At 54.6% G+C, this 18426-nt stretch overlaps 1 protein-coding gene across 4 annotated transcripts in view; it reads left to right on the forward strand.

The window, feature by feature from the left end:
• Positions 1 to 294: 294 nt before the first annotated feature.
• Positions 295 to 18426, forward strand: part of Dlgap4 (DLG associated protein 4) — a 158679-nt gene continuing 140547 nt past the window's right edge. For 2 of the 4 annotated variants that reach the window (XM_076571042.1, XM_076571043.1), the window contains exon 1: positions 301 to 454. The gene's annotated coding sequence lies outside the window, so the exon portion shown is untranslated. Of the gene's footprint in view, positions 455 to 18426 lie in introns of all 4 variants that reach the window. The other 2 variants (XM_076571044.1, XM_076571041.1) reach the window with 2 other exon arrangements.

The raw sequence follows: 18426 nt of genomic DNA on the forward strand, positions 1-18426 counted from the left end.
CTCTCTGGACCAGCGGCCGCAGATTCCCAAGCGCTCTTTCAGCCACACACCCAGCGCTCGCAGCCGCGGCGTCCCTCCCCTCCCTCCCCCGGGCCGGCGGCGGGGGCGGCGCGCCGGGCCCGGAGCGGCCCCCGCGGTCCCCCGCAGCCCCGGGCCCCCGGCCGGATCCGCGCCTGGTTTTGGGCGCAGCCGCGCGGCCCCCTCCCCCGCGCGCGTCTCCCCGCCCCCCGCCCCCTCCCCGGCGCTCTCGGGGAGCCGGGGCCGCGCGGCTCCTCCTCCCGCAGCCGCATCTGGGGCGCCGCGCCGGCCGGAGGAGAGGCATGGGGCGCCCGCGGGCCGGGGCCGGGGCCGGGGCCTAGGCGAGCTACGCTGCGAGCGAGCGAGCAAGCGAGCGGAGCGGAGCGGGCGCAGCGCAGAGGCCGAGCGGACCGAGGCGGCCGAGCGGCGGGCACAGGTGAGCGCGCGGGGGTGGCACGCGTCAAGACCATCCTCCGAGGCTAGACCCCGGGCAGCCCCGGGCCGCGGCCAGCCCCGGGGACAGACGCGCGCAGCGGCGGGGTCTCCCGGATCCTCCGACGGGCCAGGGCGCAAGGGCCTGGAGCACGATGCGGGCCGGCCCCTCCAATGCTGCTGGCCCTTTCCTGGCCGGGGTGCAGGAGCCGCTCCCGGCCCTCCATCCGCAGGCGGCCGGCCGCTGCAGCCCCCTCCCGGCCGCGTGTCGGGGCGGTCCGGGCTCTCTTGCCTTCAGCCTGCCGCACGCTCGTGTCCCCTTCCCGGGCTCTCCCCGGGACCCGGCATCCAGGGAGGGGGCGGGCGACCCCGCGCCGCATCGCCCCCGGCGCTGTCGCGTGTCCGGGAGGGGCCGGGCGACCCTGGCACCTGGGCTGGGGGGGGCGCTCACATGGCCACCGGAGGCCCCCACGTGCGGCGCCCCGCGGGAAAGGGGGTTCGCGTGCAGAGCGGGTGGAGGGTAGACCAGGTGGCTGCAGAGGCCAGCTGGGTCCAGATGTGCTGGGCCTGCTGGGAGGGGACATGTGCTACCTGGGCAAGTGATAGTCCCCGGGCCTCTTTGGGCAGAACCTGCCTTGTCGGATTTCCCCATCCAGCCCTCCATCCATCTCCCTTCTCGCGTTCTTCCACACTGCCTGTGCGGGGCTGTCACAGACTGTTGATGTTGTAGGGGGGGAAATGAGATGGGGGAAGGGTGGTGGGTAGGTGGGTGGGTGAAGGCCAGTTGTGACGGAGGTACCCTGAGGATGGGGAACCCCACTCTTGGAGGGCTGTACTGATAGGGAGGGTGTCCCAGCACCTCCACCTGCCCGAAAGTAGAAATGACAGCGGGGGAGGGGGCTGCGGTCCCCAGCCGTAAGGAGGCTGGACTGCCCCGCCTCTACTCCTGGCACCTCCTGTGAGGTGGGGGAGGGTCGGGTCCTTCTGCCTCTGTGGCTTCACTTGGAGGAGGGCACTGTTTTTCTGCAAGGCTAGAGGTGATGGTAAGAAGCTGTACAGGACCATGGCAGAATGCCTGTTGGAGGAGTCTCCAGAATTCTGTCCCTCAGGTGGCTCCCTCTCTCTCCCCTACTCCTCTGTATCCGAGAACTGTGGGCTGCCTGGGCCAAGGGTGGCCCGAGGGGCCTGAGCCAGACTATTGACAACGGGACTGGGTGGGGCCGCAGAGCTCATTTCCGGGCTGATGGCTGAGGCTCCGAGTGTTAGGAACCACTGTTGGGGGCCACCCTCCCCCTCAGCTGGGCTTCAGAGGCTGCTCAGCAAGCTCCGAGTATGTTCCCAGTAGCTTCCGAAGATGCTGCCTGTGCACGTGGGCCAGGCGTGTGTGCCTGTGTCTATTGGGGTAGGGGTGGGATAGAGTTCGTGGGTCCTCTTGGGGCTGGGGAATGCCCGGTGTGCCTGTGAGTGGTGTCCATGAAGCCCTCGTCCATTTGGGCCAGGTGGAGCTGGGCTGGGCATTGGAGAGGTGGGCAGGGCCCAGACTCAAGCGAAAGTGTCAGGTGGGCAGGGCCTGATGACTGAATTACAGAACCGGGAACCCAGGAAGCATCCTGCTGGTGTCAGACCGAGGTGAGCTGCAGGTTTGAGGGCTGTGCCCCGGGGCGCAAGGCTGCTTGGCAGCCGAGGTGGCTGATTTGAAGGAAGGCTGCGCAGCACTTGGGAGCTGAGGCTGGAACGTGTACTTGGAGCTTCCAGAGGACTCAGTGACGTATCTTGTGTGTCGGGGCACCCACTGGCATCTTGTTGGGATTTTTGTGGCTCACGGGCATCTGGCTTCATAAACGCCAGTGTATCTACACACCGAGGGATGGTGTCCAGTGCACTTGATGTGGCAGAGAGCAGGTGGTCCCTCCCCTCCCATACAGCTGTGATTGATGGAGATTTGTTTATTTGAAAAAACATTTAAAAATAGCCTTCTCGGACTCCAGTGCACTTCAGTATTTCCATTTAAACATTCTGAAATGCGAATGAATAAAATCTGAATTCAGATGTTCTTTTTTTGGGAAAGCATATAGTTGGTACCCAATAAATGCCCACAGCTCCCAGGATGAAGCCCAGCCTCCTTCCCACAGCAACTGCCTCTCAGCTGCATCTTGTTCCCCACCTCCTCTCACTCTGGCTCTGCTCTCCCTGGCCTGCTTTCCGATCCTGGAACACGTTCAAGCTCTTTAGCCTCAGGGTCTTTGAGCATTCTGGGTTCTCTGCCTCCACCCGACCCCCCCACTTTACCTACTTAACTATGCTTATCAGCCTAGCTTCATCCTAAATATTACTTTTAGAAGAAAGCTTCCTCAGTGCCCAGGCCACTCTGTGTCCCTACCAAACATCTCCACAGCTCCAAGACCTCTGTAACTTTACGACTCCCGCCCGAGTTCTGTACTGCGCGTCACTTGGTGTGATTGATGTGGGAGGGGCCATGTCACGCCTCGTGCTAGCGTCCGTGCTGGGGACTGGTCTTCTGGCTGAGGGAACTTGGTCCTATTTTTTATTTTATTTTTTGGTTTGAGTGGGTGAGTGTGAACTGGACCATTCCAAGTGGAGGGCTGGGCAATGGGCATGGAGGAGACTTGGCCAGGTCCAGTTGCCCACATGACTGTTCCTATGGGTTCCTGCCTCCAGCTGGCTCTGTGCACCCAGAGGCATCTGGCAGGCTTGTGGGAGTTATAGGTCTGTGGCCTCTAAAATCCCAGTGTGTCCGCGGGAGTCCAGAGGTTCTGGCAGAGGCCGAGGTCATGCTTAGGTAGGTGCTGCATCTCTGGGCACCCCTGTGACCCTGTGATCTGGCACCTGTTCCTGTATCAGCTCATGTGTTCACATCAGTTGCCTACCTAGTTACCCCTTGTATTTGTGGGTCTACTGCCTTTTCACCTGGTTCCTCGTCTGTCATTCCGTCTTTGGGCCGCTAGTGTTTCCTGCTCCACTCAGCGCTCAGGGCTGTGTCAGGCTGGGGGACATAGAGTCAAACCAGGGGAGATCCAGTATGTGAACTGGATCCTGTCTTGGGGACGCAGGCCACCCAGTGCTGGAAACATACCCTAGACGGCACGTGCTGGTCTGGGTTTGGAGGCCTCGGGGATCTGGGTGGATAGAGAGAGGAGGAGCAGCCCTGCTGGCGGAGGGCCTCACTGGCATTCATAAAACCAGGAAGGCCTGTGTCCTGATAGGAGAGGTGGCCCTCCTGAGGGGTCCTCAGGGACACTGGTCACGAAGGTGGGCTGCTTCTGTGAGCACTGCGGGGTGCAGGGTGGGGCTTGGTCTCTCTAGGAGGTTTGAAGGACTGGGTATGAACAGGCCCAGGGCTGTGGTCCACAGAGTGATAGGCTTGGCGGTTTCTAGGAGGTGAAGGGGGCTGGCTTAGGTAGAGACCGCACTGTTAAGTGAACTCTGACTGGGCACCTTTTGGGTAAGGCTGTTACCCAGCAGGGCTTCCCGTGGTGGCGGAGGCAGAGGCAAATATATGCCCGCTCCACTGCATGCGTGTGGTTGGTCTCTGAGCCATGACTACCTGTCTTTTACATATGTGGTTCACGGTGGGGTGGGGGTTGTTGCTGATTCTCTTTGTCCTTCTACTCAGCAGTCTCCTGGCAACAACCTCAGGCCAAGACTGAAGCCTTTAGGGTATGTCTAGCACTCTGCTGTGTGCAGGATGCATCTACTTTCTGCATTTTTCTGGTCACCCCCTTCCTAAGAGCGAAGAGCAAATACCTTCATTTGACTGATGAGGAAACTGAGGTGTAGGAGCTGCCCAAGGTCACTCACAGGCTGGAGAGTGGGCCCACAGCCCAGGAACCCCAATCGCTGGGCCCTGGGGGTCGGCCATGGTGTCAGGGCCTCTCTCGAGTAGATGGTACATCACTTCCTGAGCCGAGGAGCAGCCTGGATCCTTCTGTGCCGGGTTTCGCAATGCCGCCTCCTCCCCACCGAGCTGTCTGACGTGGCCTTTTCAAAAACCCAAAATGAATGGAAGCACATTTTGTTTGGAGAATTTTGCTACACCCCTCACCAGGGCTGGTTGCAAAACCAGGCTTGGGGATTCCTGCTAATGTTGACAGTGATAATAATAATAACAGCCGTTATCAGCAGCCGGCAGTTCAAACAACAGCTATCGGCTTGACAAAGCATCATTGACCATCTCCCAGAACTAAGCATGGTTCAAGGCCCGCTGTTTAGTAAGTACCGACTCCAAGCACCCTGTGTCTGCTCTGGGCTCTACCATCCCCTAACCTTATTAGCCCCATTTTACAGGTGAGGCAACGACACGGAGAGCTTTCAGTCAGTGGTCCAAGGCCACATGGGTGGCAAAGCCTTTACACCAGTGTTTGGGTCTAAGTGAGTTTAAAGGTGCACCTTAGCTCATCATCTGGGGATCCTGAAGTTCCCATTCACTCACCAGAAAGAGGTGGAGGTGGAGTATGAGGTGTGTGGGGATCAACTGTAGTAGGCTGCTTCCTGGCCTTGGGGAACCTGATCATTTACGCTGGAGGAGGATGCCCACCTGGTGTAGGCAGGCAGCCCCAAGGCATCCCTGGAACTCAAGGGCATTGGCAGCAGACAAGCCTCTCAGCCCTGCCATAGACCTAGTGTGAGCTCTGGATGCCATGGTCACCGTGACGTGGGGTTTACTAAACGGGGCTGTGACCCATCCTTAAAACTCCTGAAGGTGTGAAGGAGGTTACATGGGTGATAAGTAGCCACAACTACCAGCCCACCGGGGAAAGGAGAGAAGTTATTTGGTTCCCAGGACCGTTCGGTGAAGAAGCAGACTCCCTTCCTCTGAAACAGAGCAACAGGCCCCTAGGAACAGGGGCAGGGACCCATCTCCAGGACCTGCCTCACACATGGTCAGAGGGCTATTTGGTGCTCTCGGGGGGGGGGGGGGGGAGGGGGGTCATCACGAGGAAGCCCAGGATGGGGTCAGAGTCTGTCTGATGATACAGGAGTGGGGCTGAAACCCTAGCATATGCACCAAGCAAGACCTGCCGAGGCATAAATTGAGTGCTTACTGTGTACCCAGCATTGCATGGGGCCGCAGATGTGATTAAGAAACCATCCTGACTGGGAGGCGCTGGTTCACCATGCACCCCAAGGTTCTGGTCTTGGGGCTTTGAGCACTTGGCCTCCTGGGTTTAGGCATTTGTCTTTGTGTAGGGATAGGCTCCTGGTAGGTCACAGAGCTTCTTTCTTGAAGTGTCAGGAGTGTGTGCTGTGTGCCTAAGGGGCCGTGAGAAGGATGGCAAACTGCTTGTTACTTTGTTGCTGTGCCTCCTGACTCAGGACCTGGCACCTCTCTGAGCCCCGTGGTCTCCATCTCTTTTGGAGTCTTGGTCAGCTCAGCTCTCTGGATCTGCAGGGGTGAACTAAGCTGGCCGTCCCTCCAGTAGGTATCAGGAGCCGTTTTATGTTTTCACCCTGACAGCCGCCTGGCTTCCCCAGCCCCCTCTGTCCTTCAGCCGCTGCCAGAGGGAGGGGACTTCTACTCCCACCTCCTGCAGGCTGACTGGGCGCTGTGCTAGTGACGTGCACTGTGGAGTACAATGGGAAACGGGGATCAGGTTTGCTAAAAATGGGGGAAAGGTTCTTCCCACCACCCCAGCACCCCAGCTGCCTGCCTGCCTCCCCCGGCTATCGCCAAGCCCAGCGTTCTTAGTTCTGCTGGATCCCCCCGGGAGCCGGAGCTCATTGGAGGCTCCGAGTGCCATGGCCTTGCTGGTCCCCAGGCTCCAGTGTCCTCCTTTACTGGACAGCATGGACTGTGTGGGGCTGGGCTCTGGGCTCTGCCGCTTTGTAATGACCTCTTTGCAGGTGGCTGCCTGGCTGCATGCAGCCTGCCTGGGGTAGCGATGGCCTCCAGACCCCTGCCACCAGGGTTTCCTGTGTGTGGGGAGTGGGGTGCTGTGCTTATCTCCGCTTTTGTCCAAGGAGACAGGCTTGTGGGGAGGGGCACTGAGCCAGCAGTGGTCGAGGAGGATTTGAACCCAGGTATGTATACCTGACAGTCCAGGCGAGAAGGTAGGACCCCAGCCAGAGGCCGGCCACCTGGTGACTGAGTCTTCTTTGGTCTTAGTTTCCTCTGTGTTTTGGGAGATGAGAGTGGTGTGGGTTGGCCTCGCCGGTCTTCCAGGCCCCACGTGGTGCTGCTCTGGTCACAAGTAAGGAGGTGTGAGCATCTCACATCTCACATCTTGCCTTCTCAGAGACTTGGCACTTCTGGGCTGTGAGGGATTCCTAGAGGACCGGGCACTTGTGAGAACTCCCAGGGACCGTGTGGAAATGGCAGAGGCAGGCAGCTCTGGGTGACCCTGGGGTCCTGCTCAGCCCTGGGTCAGGCCTATTTCTGCCTGTGTGTGGCTTTCAACTGACCTTCCAGGCACTCTGAGAGAGTGCAGTGTGATGGGGAGGTCCATGTGATGTGATGGGCTGCCTCAGCTGTCCCGTTAGATGTCACATGTGTATTGTGCTTGTATGTATATGTGTGGTATGTATATAGGGTGTGTGTGTGTGTGTGTGTGTGTGTGTGTGTGTAATGTGTAGTGTGTTGGAGGTATGTGTGGAGCGTGTATGCTGTATGGAATATGGGGAGGTATGTGTGACATGTATGGTATGTATGTGTGTGTATCTGGTATATGTGTGATGTGAGGGGAGATGTGTGTAGTAAATGTATGATGTGTGTGTGTATGGGGCATGTATGTGGTGTGAGGGGAAGTTCGTGTAGTATGTGAGGTTTCATATGGTTTGTGGGGAGGTGTGTGGGGAGGTGAATGTGGTATGGATGTATGTTATGTATGTGTATGGTATGTAAGTAGGTATGTGTGGTGTGCATGTATATGTGTGTGGGAAAGTGTGTTTGGCATGTATGTATGGTGTGTGTGTGTGTGTGTGTGTGTGTGTGTGTGTGTGTGTGTGTGAAGTGTGGAGAAATATACCTAGTATGTATGTATGGTGTTTGTGTGTATGGGGGAAGTGTATATGATGTGTGTGTGTGAAGGCATCTGCACAGTACATGTGGGCCATGTGTGTCTGTGACATGTGGAAGGGCGTGCGCCAGCATATGGAGGATGTATGTGTGTCCGGTGTGGATGAGAGACTGCCCCTGCTCTGGCCGGGCTTTTTGTGCGTTGTTGGATCCTTTGGACACTGAGACGGGGATAATGTAGACACTGTCATCCCTTGGGGCTTCCTCCTCTGCTTCCCTTCTTCCTCCGGAGTATTCCTTCAGCAAACACATGTGAGGTGCGTGCTCCGTGCCCTGAGCAGATGCTGGGCACACACAGTGAACAAGTGGCTGGTCCCTGCCCTGCAGAGCCGTGATCCTCTTGGGAGGCCTGCAGTCGTTACATAACCTTCCGGATGAATGTAAACTCAAGGCAGTGACAGGCGCTGCTGCCAGGCAGAATACTGTAGCTAGTGCTGGGCACCAGGGTGGACTGTCCCTCCCAGGAAGTGACCTGAGCCCGGGAAGGGTGGTGCAGAGCCCTGAGGTGGGGACAGGATGGGATGCCAAGGATGTGGCCTGGAGAGCGCAAGGAGGATCTTGGTGTGAGTTAGAGTCAGCTGGGCCTCGTGGTCTGATTGGCTACAGGAAGACTGTTGACATGTATAGAAAATGAGGCAGAGAGAGGGGACACTGCCCTTGTAGGACGGGAAACCTGGTGGGATGTGGACTGGTACAGTCTACCATGGCCGCCGCTGGCGGAGCCCCTGTCCACCGCCGAGTCCGCTCTAGGACATTTGAGCAGCTCTCCTAAGGTGACCTGGGGTATGGCAGGACCCTCCTCTCCAGCCTCCGGCCTCCCCTGTGTGGATGCTTCTCCATGAAAGAAACTAGGGAGCCACAGATGGCTCCGGAGCAGGGCAGGCCCACAGTGCTCTCCTGACCAGCAACTGCCAGGTTTCCCGGCACTGGCATGGGATGCTGGCTGCCTGCCCACCTGCCAGGGCCAAGACCAAAGCTGGCCAACCTCTGCTGACCCAGTCTGCACTTCCCTATGCTGACGCCGGCCAGGGCAGGGGCACAAGCAGTGGGCAGCCTGGGAGCTGTCGCTGTGACCCACTGTGGCCCAAAGTTTCCAGGAAGCCTTTGCAAGGCTGGGTTTGATGAATGGCCAGGTCATTCCCAGAGGTGGGCAGAGAGGTGGCCTTCTCTCTGGATCCCTCATGGTGGGCCCGGGGTTCCACAACAACAAGGAACTTGGGCTCCTCCTGCAGCTTACGGCAGCCAATCGCTTCCCAGACGTCCCCCAGGTCTGCTCCCGCGTCTCACACTCAGGCAATTATGTCTGACTTAGGACCCCACCCAGCCCCCAGCGTGACAGTTGGCATGCTCTGTCACCCGTCTCTCGCAGGGACCCTGCTCCTCCTGCAGCACTACATGAGGACCAGGGTATTTTATAATATCCTGTGTCACCTGCCTCCCAGCCTCTGCCTTTACTGTCCCTGTAGCCTGGGGGGGGGGGCCCTACCCCGGAATCTTTGTTCCTCTTCATTATCCGAGGCTCAGCTCAGGCCTCCTTTTCCAGGAACCCTACGCTGTGTGTCCTCGTGGTTCCCCGCATCCCGCAACAGGGTAGACCGTGTGAGGGTCTTTGGGCATGCAGGGGCCTTTGCAGTCTGATGGAACCAGTCTACACACGAGCAGACCTCCAGTTAGAAGTGGTACCCAGGCGCTGTGGAGCCTCACAGTGCAGGCAGGTGCAGCTGCAGAGGAGAGGCGGGACGGTGGTGCCTTAATGGGTATATCACGAGGCTGGCACCACGCAGCTGCCCCTGCCAGGGTGTCCCTTTGTAACTTTCTCTCTGTTCCTCTTCCAGCCTTGGGAACGTAACTCTTTCTGGAGGCCAGTCAGTCCCCCCTCTGGCCTGGCACCAGAGTTTTTGAGGCTAGTGGGCTGGTCTCTGTTAAGCTGGCCTAGAGGTCAGCGCTGTCATTCCAACCCGGGAAAAGCCAGAGTCTGAAGGTGTGTTTCCTTCCTCCTTCTCTTCCTTGAGTCCTTGAGTTAGTGTCTTGCTGTGTAGCCCAGGCTGGCCTGGAACCCGAGGTCCTCCTTCCTCAGCCTCCCAGGTCTGGGGTTACAGGCTTGTGCCCCCACACCTGGCTTCATTTCTTCTTCTTGTCCTTTAAGCCTGGTATGTGGCCTGCCTGTTCCTGCAGCTGCTGTATGCTCTCGGCTGCAAACGCCCTCTGTGCCAAGGACTGTGCCAAGGATTATTTTAGGCCTGGCAGACATCCATCTTCAGCCCCACAGGGTGACAGTGAGGACCGTTTGAAGCTGGACACAGGGACCCTGTAGTTTGGTGCTGGTGCACAGTGGTCTCTGAGGGTCAGACCTGTCTGTGTGTCTGTCCATCATCACAAGAAGCAACCCAGGGCCAATGAGGTGGACTCCTTTGGTGGGAGGGGTCCTGGAAGTAGAACCTGTCCCCTCCTGGGCCCAGGACCCAGTGCCTCCTTGGAAAACTGATTCTCATTCATTCATTCATTCATTCATTCATTCATTCATTCATTCATTCATTCATTCATTCATTCATATATTTTCTCTCTCTCCCTCTCTTCTCTCTGCCTACCGCCAGACTTCCCTCTTCATTAGCTTTCTATCACTGTGGAGCAGGACTCTGAAGCTGGTGGTTGAAAGCCCATATTATACAGGTGTCCTACCCGGGACGCCTCCAGGAGCCACCTGAGGAACTCAGTGGAGACCCAACATGGCCAGGTCAGGAAGTGGCATGGTGCCTGGGCCAGAGAGTGGCATTGCCTGTCTCTTGAATGACTAGGCAGGGAGAACGGTGTCCTCTCAGGAGGAGAAACAAGGCAAAGAAAAAAGATGGCATTCCTGAGGTCACCCAGCTGCTGCCGGTGGAGCCGGGGTTAGAACTGAGCCCATCTAGCCTCAGAACCCAGCACTGCCCTTCCCAGGCTGAGAGTGGGTCGGGACATGGAAGCTGGCTGGGGAGACTGTGGGCTTCTTTAGTGGGGTGTCCACAGCAGGCCATTTCTGCTCTTTTCATGAGCAGGGTTTTTTGTTTGTTTGTTTATTTCCTGGTTTTTCCTTGTTTTAAATAGAGAAAGGAGTGCAAAGCGGGTATGGGCCTCAGTCCCAGGGACCATGGGAAAGCGCAGGCCGGGCCTCCTGGAGGTGGCCACCAGAGCTTGCCCGCCCTGAGTGAGGTGACTATGAAGGTTTGTGAGTTAGTAGCTAGGTTTACCAGCTGGATGACCTTGGTCAGATTACAGGGACAACTCTCAGGCAAAAAGTTTCTCCTTTTGTACCCCAAAGAGTGACCGTGGCACTGCCTGCCTTGAAGGCTGGATTCGTGAGTGAAGTGGGGTCCTGAATGCTGCGGTGCCTGGGACAGAGCCTGGTGCATAAGACACGGCTGCTCTGCTCCTGTGCCCCTCCCTAGCCCCTGGCTTTGCAGAAGGATCTGGGCTGCCCTGAGAGATCAGCGTGAGAAAGAGGACGAAGAAGTGAGCAGCGTGGAGTACTAGCACCGAGAGACAGATGGTGGAACGAGGCAGTGGTCAAGATGGGCCAGGAAAGCTGCCTAAGAAAGCCGGTGCGCAGGGCGTATGTGGTACAGGGTCTCTGTAAGAGCTTCAGAGAGTAAAAGAGAATCCTTGGAACCATCAGGGTCCCTAACGAGCCCAGGAACCAGGATGCCTGTGCCTCCCCACCTCCAGGCCTCTCTGGGACCCTGCTGGAGTCCTTCCCTCCCTGGAAGCCTCCTTTTTTGGCTGGCCTGGTTTGTGCATGACCCACATTCCAAGCAGCAGCTTTGGGTGGGAGGCTAGGCAGTGGGCCTTTGCTTGGAGGGTCTCTGCCAGGCCCAGCCCTGACCTTGGGCCCCCGGGGCACCTCCCTCTGTCAGGAGATACGGCTGTAAATTGTGGGCAGCTAGTCCAGCTCTCCCAGCGCCCAGGCCCACCATGAGCTCCAGATTCCAGCCGGGCATCCCGCATTGGGGAGCTGATCTATTCAGGCCGCACGCTCTGTTCTGGACTGGGTCTATGTAGACTGCGCTTGTCAGGGTGGGGGAGGCAGGGCTGTGAGCAGCCACACCTGGTACAGTACCCCAGCCTTCCTGAGCTGTTAGCCAGGCTGTTGACTGCTGGAGGAGACATTGGTGATGGCAGGTGTAACATGGAGAGGGAGTCCTCTGCTGATGGTGGGTGGCTCTCCTTCTTTCCCCCTGTCCCCTAGGGCTTCATTTCTCTGACCCTTCGTATCCATGTCACAAATCCAACTCTTGGCTCCCTGCCTGTGCTGCACCGCTGAGCCCCTCAGTCCTCTGCTCCATCTCAGAATGCAAGCTCTTTCCCCTTTATGAGGCTTCATGGCTGCTGCAGACCAAATGCTAGAGACGTGAAGGTGGGGGCCTCCAAGCTGACCAAATCTTAGATCAGGAGAAGGCGCTCAGACTTCTGAGATCACCCAGGGATACCTGTTGATAGAGGAGAAGTCCTACAAGGAGCTTCGGGATGTGGTGCTGACCAGGGTCAACATTTTTGGAGGAATGGTTCTTGCTGAGACCCCACAGTTAAGCTGGAGTGAGCCAACACCTGGAGACGGCAGCCTTCCCGGCTGGAAGGACAGCAGATGTGAAGACCCATGGAAGAGGGAGGGCCGGGCCGCTTGTAGGTGTGGACAACCAGACGGCAGGCAGTGACTGGGTCTTCTTCTCAAAGGCCAGGCTGAGGAGCTGGGTCACCTCACCTGGCTATGAGGAGCTGTGGGTGAGTTTTCAGCCTGGCTGTGGCCAGGTCAGGTGCAAGCATGGCTGAGTGACTGGTCACTGCTTCCACCCGCTGCTCTCCAGGCTGCCCAGGCTCCCGCAGCAGATGCACTGGGCCAGGCTGGCCAGCTGGGAATCAGAAATAGCATGCACATGCTCGGCGGCGAAGCGCTCCCCCTCCTCAGCGCCTTTCAGCTGCGCCTGCCGCCTGCCTGCCGGAGTCAAGGACGGCTCCGTGCTTGCGAGCTGGGTGACCTTCTCCCTCCCGTTTATTAATACACCACCCACTGGGGCTTAGGCAGAGTGAGGGGAGTGTGAGCTGCAGGATGAGGACAGCAGGTTCTGGTCCCCGACAAGGGAAGCGCTGAGGCTCAAATTCTACCTGTCCACCAGAAAGATGCCCAGGATGGATGGAGGTAGCGTACCCACCTTGCTGTCCCCTCCTCTTGCCACCATTCATTGGTAGCAGCCTTCTAGACATCCCTACCCCAGTCTGCCGGGTGGGTGTATTCATTCTTGAGTTAGTCATCCTGTGCCAGGCCCTGTGGTAGGCAGGAACCGTGGTTACATGCTTGCTGTTGGGAAACTCAAATTGCGTAAAGCCATGACGAAGCCCAAGTTGGGAGGCAGTGGGAGCTGAGGATTCAGCCTGGGGTCTCAGAGACTTCCTGGAGGAGGTAACCCTTGAGCTGAGACCAAAAGGATGAAGAGTTGCCCACATGGGATCAAGATGACTGCTTCTTCACAGGGGGGTCCATCTGTGTAAAGAGAAGTGAGGGAGGGCCTGTTGGGAAATAGAGGGAAGATGGCTAGACAGAGTGAGTTTGGGGCAGTGTCCAACAGGGGCGTGCAGCCTTGAGGACTATTGTCAGGGTTCCGGGGTTTACATGAGGGCCTGATGCCTAGATGCAAATCCAGATGGGCCACTCACATCCTGACTTCAAGCAAGTTACCTCAGCTCCTTGCCTCAGCCTCTCCGCGTGGAGAGGACCAGTGGCAGTCCCCACTCAGGAGACCATTGTGAAGAAGGAAGGATGCGATGAAGTGCTTGGGGTGGCACTGGGCATGCAGCAGATGCATGGCCCATACCAAGCATCCAGTAGTGTTGTGGATGATATTGGTGTTCTTTGTGGGTGACGTGCAGATGTCGGCCAGTTTCTCTGTAGCTGCCTTTGCCCCCATGTGAATGCTGTTCCTCAGTCAGAGACTCACTGGATTTTGTGAGTTGACGCAGGGACTGTGTCTTGTTTGCCCTGATCCTGAGTGTCCTGTCCAGTGTGATGTGACCACCACACCCAACTGGTCAAGGAGCCCTAGTCCTCTCAGCAACAAGGATTCTGTCCTAGACCTTGCAAGGAGAATGCACTTTTTGTCCAGGTGCCCTTCTTCGTGCTCTGTCAGGAAGCTTCCTCGATGCTGTGTGAATGGGTACCACACTGAGTGGATGTCTCCGCCTCACATCCCGAACTGTTGACAGGCCGTTGGGTCACTTCCAGGTGTTGACTGTGGACAGCGCTCCTTTGCATTTCCCTCTGCATGCCTTTTAGTGCAGCCAGGGCTGGGTTTCCCCATCACAGACCAACATGCCAGCTTTGGTTGGTTCTGCAACACAGTCTTCCCAAGTGCAAAGTGACTTCCGGTTCCTCTGCGCCCTTACCAACACACCAACCCCAGGTCTTTCCCATCAGCTACAGACGTTCTTCTGTGAGGCTAGATCGACTCATGCCAGGCCTAAGTGATGGTCACAATAAGTTGTTCCCATGTTAAAAAAAATAAAAACATACAAACAAACAAATAAAAAAACAAGTAAAGTTTTTGTTTTGTTTTGTTTTTTTTAGTTGTTGTTGTTTAGATAGGGTCTTTCCATATAGCCCTGGCTTTCCTGGAACTCACTATGTAGACCAGGCTAGCCTCAAGCTCACAGAGATCCACCTGCCTCTGCCTCCCAAGTGCTGGGATTAAAGGCATGTGCCACCACACTTAGCTAATAAGTAAAGTTTTAATTAATTATTTAATTTAATGCATTGACTGATAAAAGAATAAAAAATTTAAAAGAAACCCATAAAATAAACATTAAAAATAAAGCAATGATAGTAAAGACCCCCTCCGTAGGTGAATGGATGAACGAACTGTGGTATATCTACATAATGGAATATTATTTGGTAGTTAAAAAAAAAGATAACTTACCAAGTTACCAAACCAGAAAAAGAAAAAAAAATGACAGGGAGAAACATGTAACATAATTACTAAGTGAAAGAAACCAGTCTGAAAAGATTGTAACTTGTGACCACACTATGCATCTGTAACTTTCTGGAAAAGACAGCTCTTTAGAGACAAGGAAAGATTAATGGCTGCGTTTTGCCCGGTTGCCTGGGATGGAGAGATGGAGGGAGGTTGAGGGGATGAAGCTTAGGCATTTTGGAAATGGGGGCACTGAAACTGTTCTGAATGATGATACTGCAGTGGAGGGGTCCAGGCCAATACACACTTGTCAGAACCTAGGGGCTGTGCCGCACAGAGGGCGTGGCCACTGCCGAGGACTGTGAACTTGAGCTGTCCGCTGTAACAGCTACTGTGCTGGCGCAGGGGGTGAGTTCTGAATGGGGGGTGCCTGTCAGGGAGGGTGGGGTGTGAAACCTGTGCTTTCTGCCCAGCACTTCTGGAAACGTTAAAGCTCTCTAAAATGGTATTTGTTTATTTAGGGTTTTTGAGACAGTGTTTCTCTGTGTAGCCCTGGCTGCCTTGGGACTCCCTGTGTAGAGCAGGTTGGCCTCGAACTCACAGAGATCGCCCTCCCTCTGCTTCCCTAGTGCAGGGATTAAAGGTGTGCACCACCACCGCCTGGTTTAAAATATTGTTTATTTAAGGATAGATAAAATGTCAGAAATAATAAAAAGGAAAAAGACAAAACTGAAAATCAGTACAAGTGTCTGCTGTGACTCGGAACCCAGGGTTCCTGTGGGCCCATCCCTGTGGAGGTTTTTCTTTTTAAATTACATTTATTTACTTAATTTTATTTCGTGTGTGTGTGTGTGTGTGTGTGTGTGTGTGTGTGTGTGTGTGTGTGTACAAGCATGTGGAGGTCAGAGGACAGCTGGTGGAAGTGGGTTCTCTCCTTCCACCATGTAGATCCTGGGAATCGAACTCACGTTATCAGGCTTGGCCGCCGGTACCTTTGCTTACTGAGCCACCTTACCTGCCCAAGCCTTTTCTTGTTGGAGGTGACTCTCTAGGAATGTTGTTCTCGCTCCTATTCCCTCCTGCCGTGCTTGGTCTTTGGTGGAAATACATCTCTCTTACTAAACACGGCTTTTAGAGGCTTGACTCCCTCCTGGGGGAGGCGATTTAATCCTGGTGATGGAGCAGGAGCTGCTGTGTTTGGGAACAAACCTGGAGGTTGATAAAGCGACAGAGTCGTGGGCTCGGGGCTCTGGGCGTCACTTTTGAGCAGAAGTGATTTAGAATGGCATCACCCTGCCGCCTGTCAGCATCTCAGGATAGTTATCTCCAAATGGTGTCGAGAGGCTTGCTGCATCCTGGAAATAAATGATTATGGATGTGTGAACAGATGAGTCTTAAAATTTCAAGACAATTTTAGAACCTTTAAGTTAAAAGAGCCCGTGAAGGTATGCCGGTTTAATCTTTATTCCTAGTGTAACCTTGATTTATCCCTCTTTAACAAAGCTTATATTGAGGTGTAATTGACGTATAATAGACAATTCATATTTAGAGATACAGAACTGAAAATACCCACCACCATCCAGAGTTTCTTTGTCACCCTTGTAATCTCCTCCTTGCCCTTCCCCCACCTGCCCCTCCCAGCCCCACCCCCACCCCCAAGCAAGGCTCTGTTTGTATTTTCTAGAATTCTCTATAATGGAATGACACACTGTTGTACTCTGTTCACCATCCTTCACATGGGCTGATCGATCAGAGATGCTGTAGCGTCTGCTGTAGCTCGCTCTTGTTTATAGCTGAGTAGTATTCCATTATTGATGGGTTTGTTTTTTACAAACAAAGCTTCTTATGGACAATTATATCCAACTCTTGCTGTGAATCTGTGCTCCACTTTTCTTAGGTAAATACCTAGAAATGTCTCTTTTCCTAGGTAAATGCCTAGACAAGACGGCAGGCGTGTGCTTAGCTTTTTAAGAAACGAGCAAACTTTTCCAGAGTAACATTCCCATTTTAGTTTCCCACCATTGGTGTGGGAAATTCCAGCTCCTCCTCCCCCTCCTCAACACGGGTTGAGGTTGATGTGCTCCTGTAGCGTGAACTCTCGGTTCCTTAAGGACCAGAGGTGTGGAACATCTTTTCATCCACAGAAGATGCGTGAGCACGGTATTTTCCCAGCTTGTGGGAAAATCATTTCTTTGTGTCTGATCATTTCTTTAAGACTGTCTTAAAAGAGAAAGTTTCAATTTTGTTGTATGTTTGTTTTTGTTGTTGCTTTGTTTTTTGTTTTGTTTTTTTGTGACAGGGTTTCTCTGTGTAACAGCTATGGCTGTCCTGGAACTCTATCTGTAGATCAGACTGGCCTGAACTCACAGAGATCATCCACCTGCCTCTGCCTCCTGAGTGCTGGGATTAAAGACACGTGCCACCACTGCCTGGTGATGGTTTTAATTTTGATGAAGCTCATTTATCAGTTCATTCTCTGACTTGTATCCAATGATGTTATGTCTAAGAATCCTTTGCCTAACCCAAGAGTATCATGGTTTCCTCTACGGTTTTTTTTTTTTTTAAGTTTTAGAGTTTTTAATAATTTTTAAATTAAATTTACTTAAGCATATGGGTGTTTTGTCTGCGTGTATGTCTGTGCACTGCAAGCATGCCTGGTACCTAGAGGCCAGAAAAGGGCATCAGATCCCCTGGGAATGGAGTTACAGATGGCGAGCTGCCATGTGGGTGCTGGGAATAGAACCCAGGTCTTCTGGAAGAGCAGCCAGTGCTCTTAATTACTGAGCCATCTCTCCAGCCCAGTTAGAGTTTTAGATTTCATAACGATTGCCCATATTTTAATTGTTCTGTATAATGTGTAAGTCTAGTTTCAATTTCATGTGTTGCATAGAAATATACCTTCAGCCAGGCAGTGGTGGCGCACGCCTTTAATCCCAGCACTTGGGAGGCAGAGCCAGGTAGATCTCTGTGAGTTCGAGGCCAGCCTGGTCTACAGAGCGAGATCCAGGACGGGCACCAAAACTACACAGAGAAATCCTGTCTTGAAAAACCAAAGAGAGAGAGAGAGAGAGAGAGAGAGAGAGAGAGAAAGAGACCTTCAATCCAGTGTTTGAAAAGCTCTCCTGGGATTGGTGAGATGGCTCAGAGGATAAAGGAACCTCGAGCAAGCTCGGCACTCACCTGGTGGAAGGAGAGAACCAAGAACCGACTCCCTTGTCGTCCTCTGACCTCCGCATGCGCACTCTGGTGCACAGCATGCATAAAATAAGGAAATGTTTTCTTGTTGCCTCAGAAGCTCGCCTGGCTACGCTGCATCCCTTGTGATCTTTTGTCAAAGGTCAGTTACCCAGGGGCTGGCGACTTAACTCAGGGGTTGAGGATCACCTGCATGGACCAGGCTTTTGGTTAAATTTCCAGCAACCAAATACAAATGAAACAAAAACAGCTGGAAGAGAGGCAGAGGCAGAGAGACAGATTTAAAAGTGAGTCACTTACAGCTGGAGATGTCCCTCAGTTGGCAGAGGGCTTGCCTAGCCTGCAGGAAGCCCTGAGTTTGAGCCCCAAGCACCACATAAACCAGGCATGGCAGTGCAAGACTAATCCCAACATTCCGGAGGTAGAGGCAGGAGGGTCAGAAGTCAAAGGTCATGGGCTCCGGAGATGGCTCAGCAGTTGAGAGAGCTTGCTGTTCTTGCAGAGGACCCAAGTTCAGGTTGGGGCACCCACATTGCCTCACAGCCACCTGTAACTTCTGCTTCAGGGGTTCTGATGCCCTCTTATGGCCTACACAGGCAGGTGCACACATGTGCTTGTGTGTGTGTGTGTGTGTGTGTGTGTGTGTGTGTGTGTGTGTGTATACACATACATGTACACATAAATTTTTTTTTATTTCAAAAAAGTTCAAGATCAGCCGGGTGGTGGTGGCTCACGCCTTTAATCCCAGCACTCAGGAGGAAGAGGCAGGCGGATCTCTGTGAGTTCAAGGCCAGCCTGGGCTACAGAGTGAGT

Source organism: Peromyscus maniculatus, chromosome 4 (genome assembly GCF_049852395.1).
Source record: "Peromyscus maniculatus bairdii isolate BWxNUB_F1_BW_parent chromosome 4, HU_Pman_BW_mat_3.1, whole genome shotgun sequence".
NCBI lineage: Eukaryota > Metazoa > Chordata > Mammalia > Rodentia > Cricetidae > Peromyscus > Peromyscus maniculatus.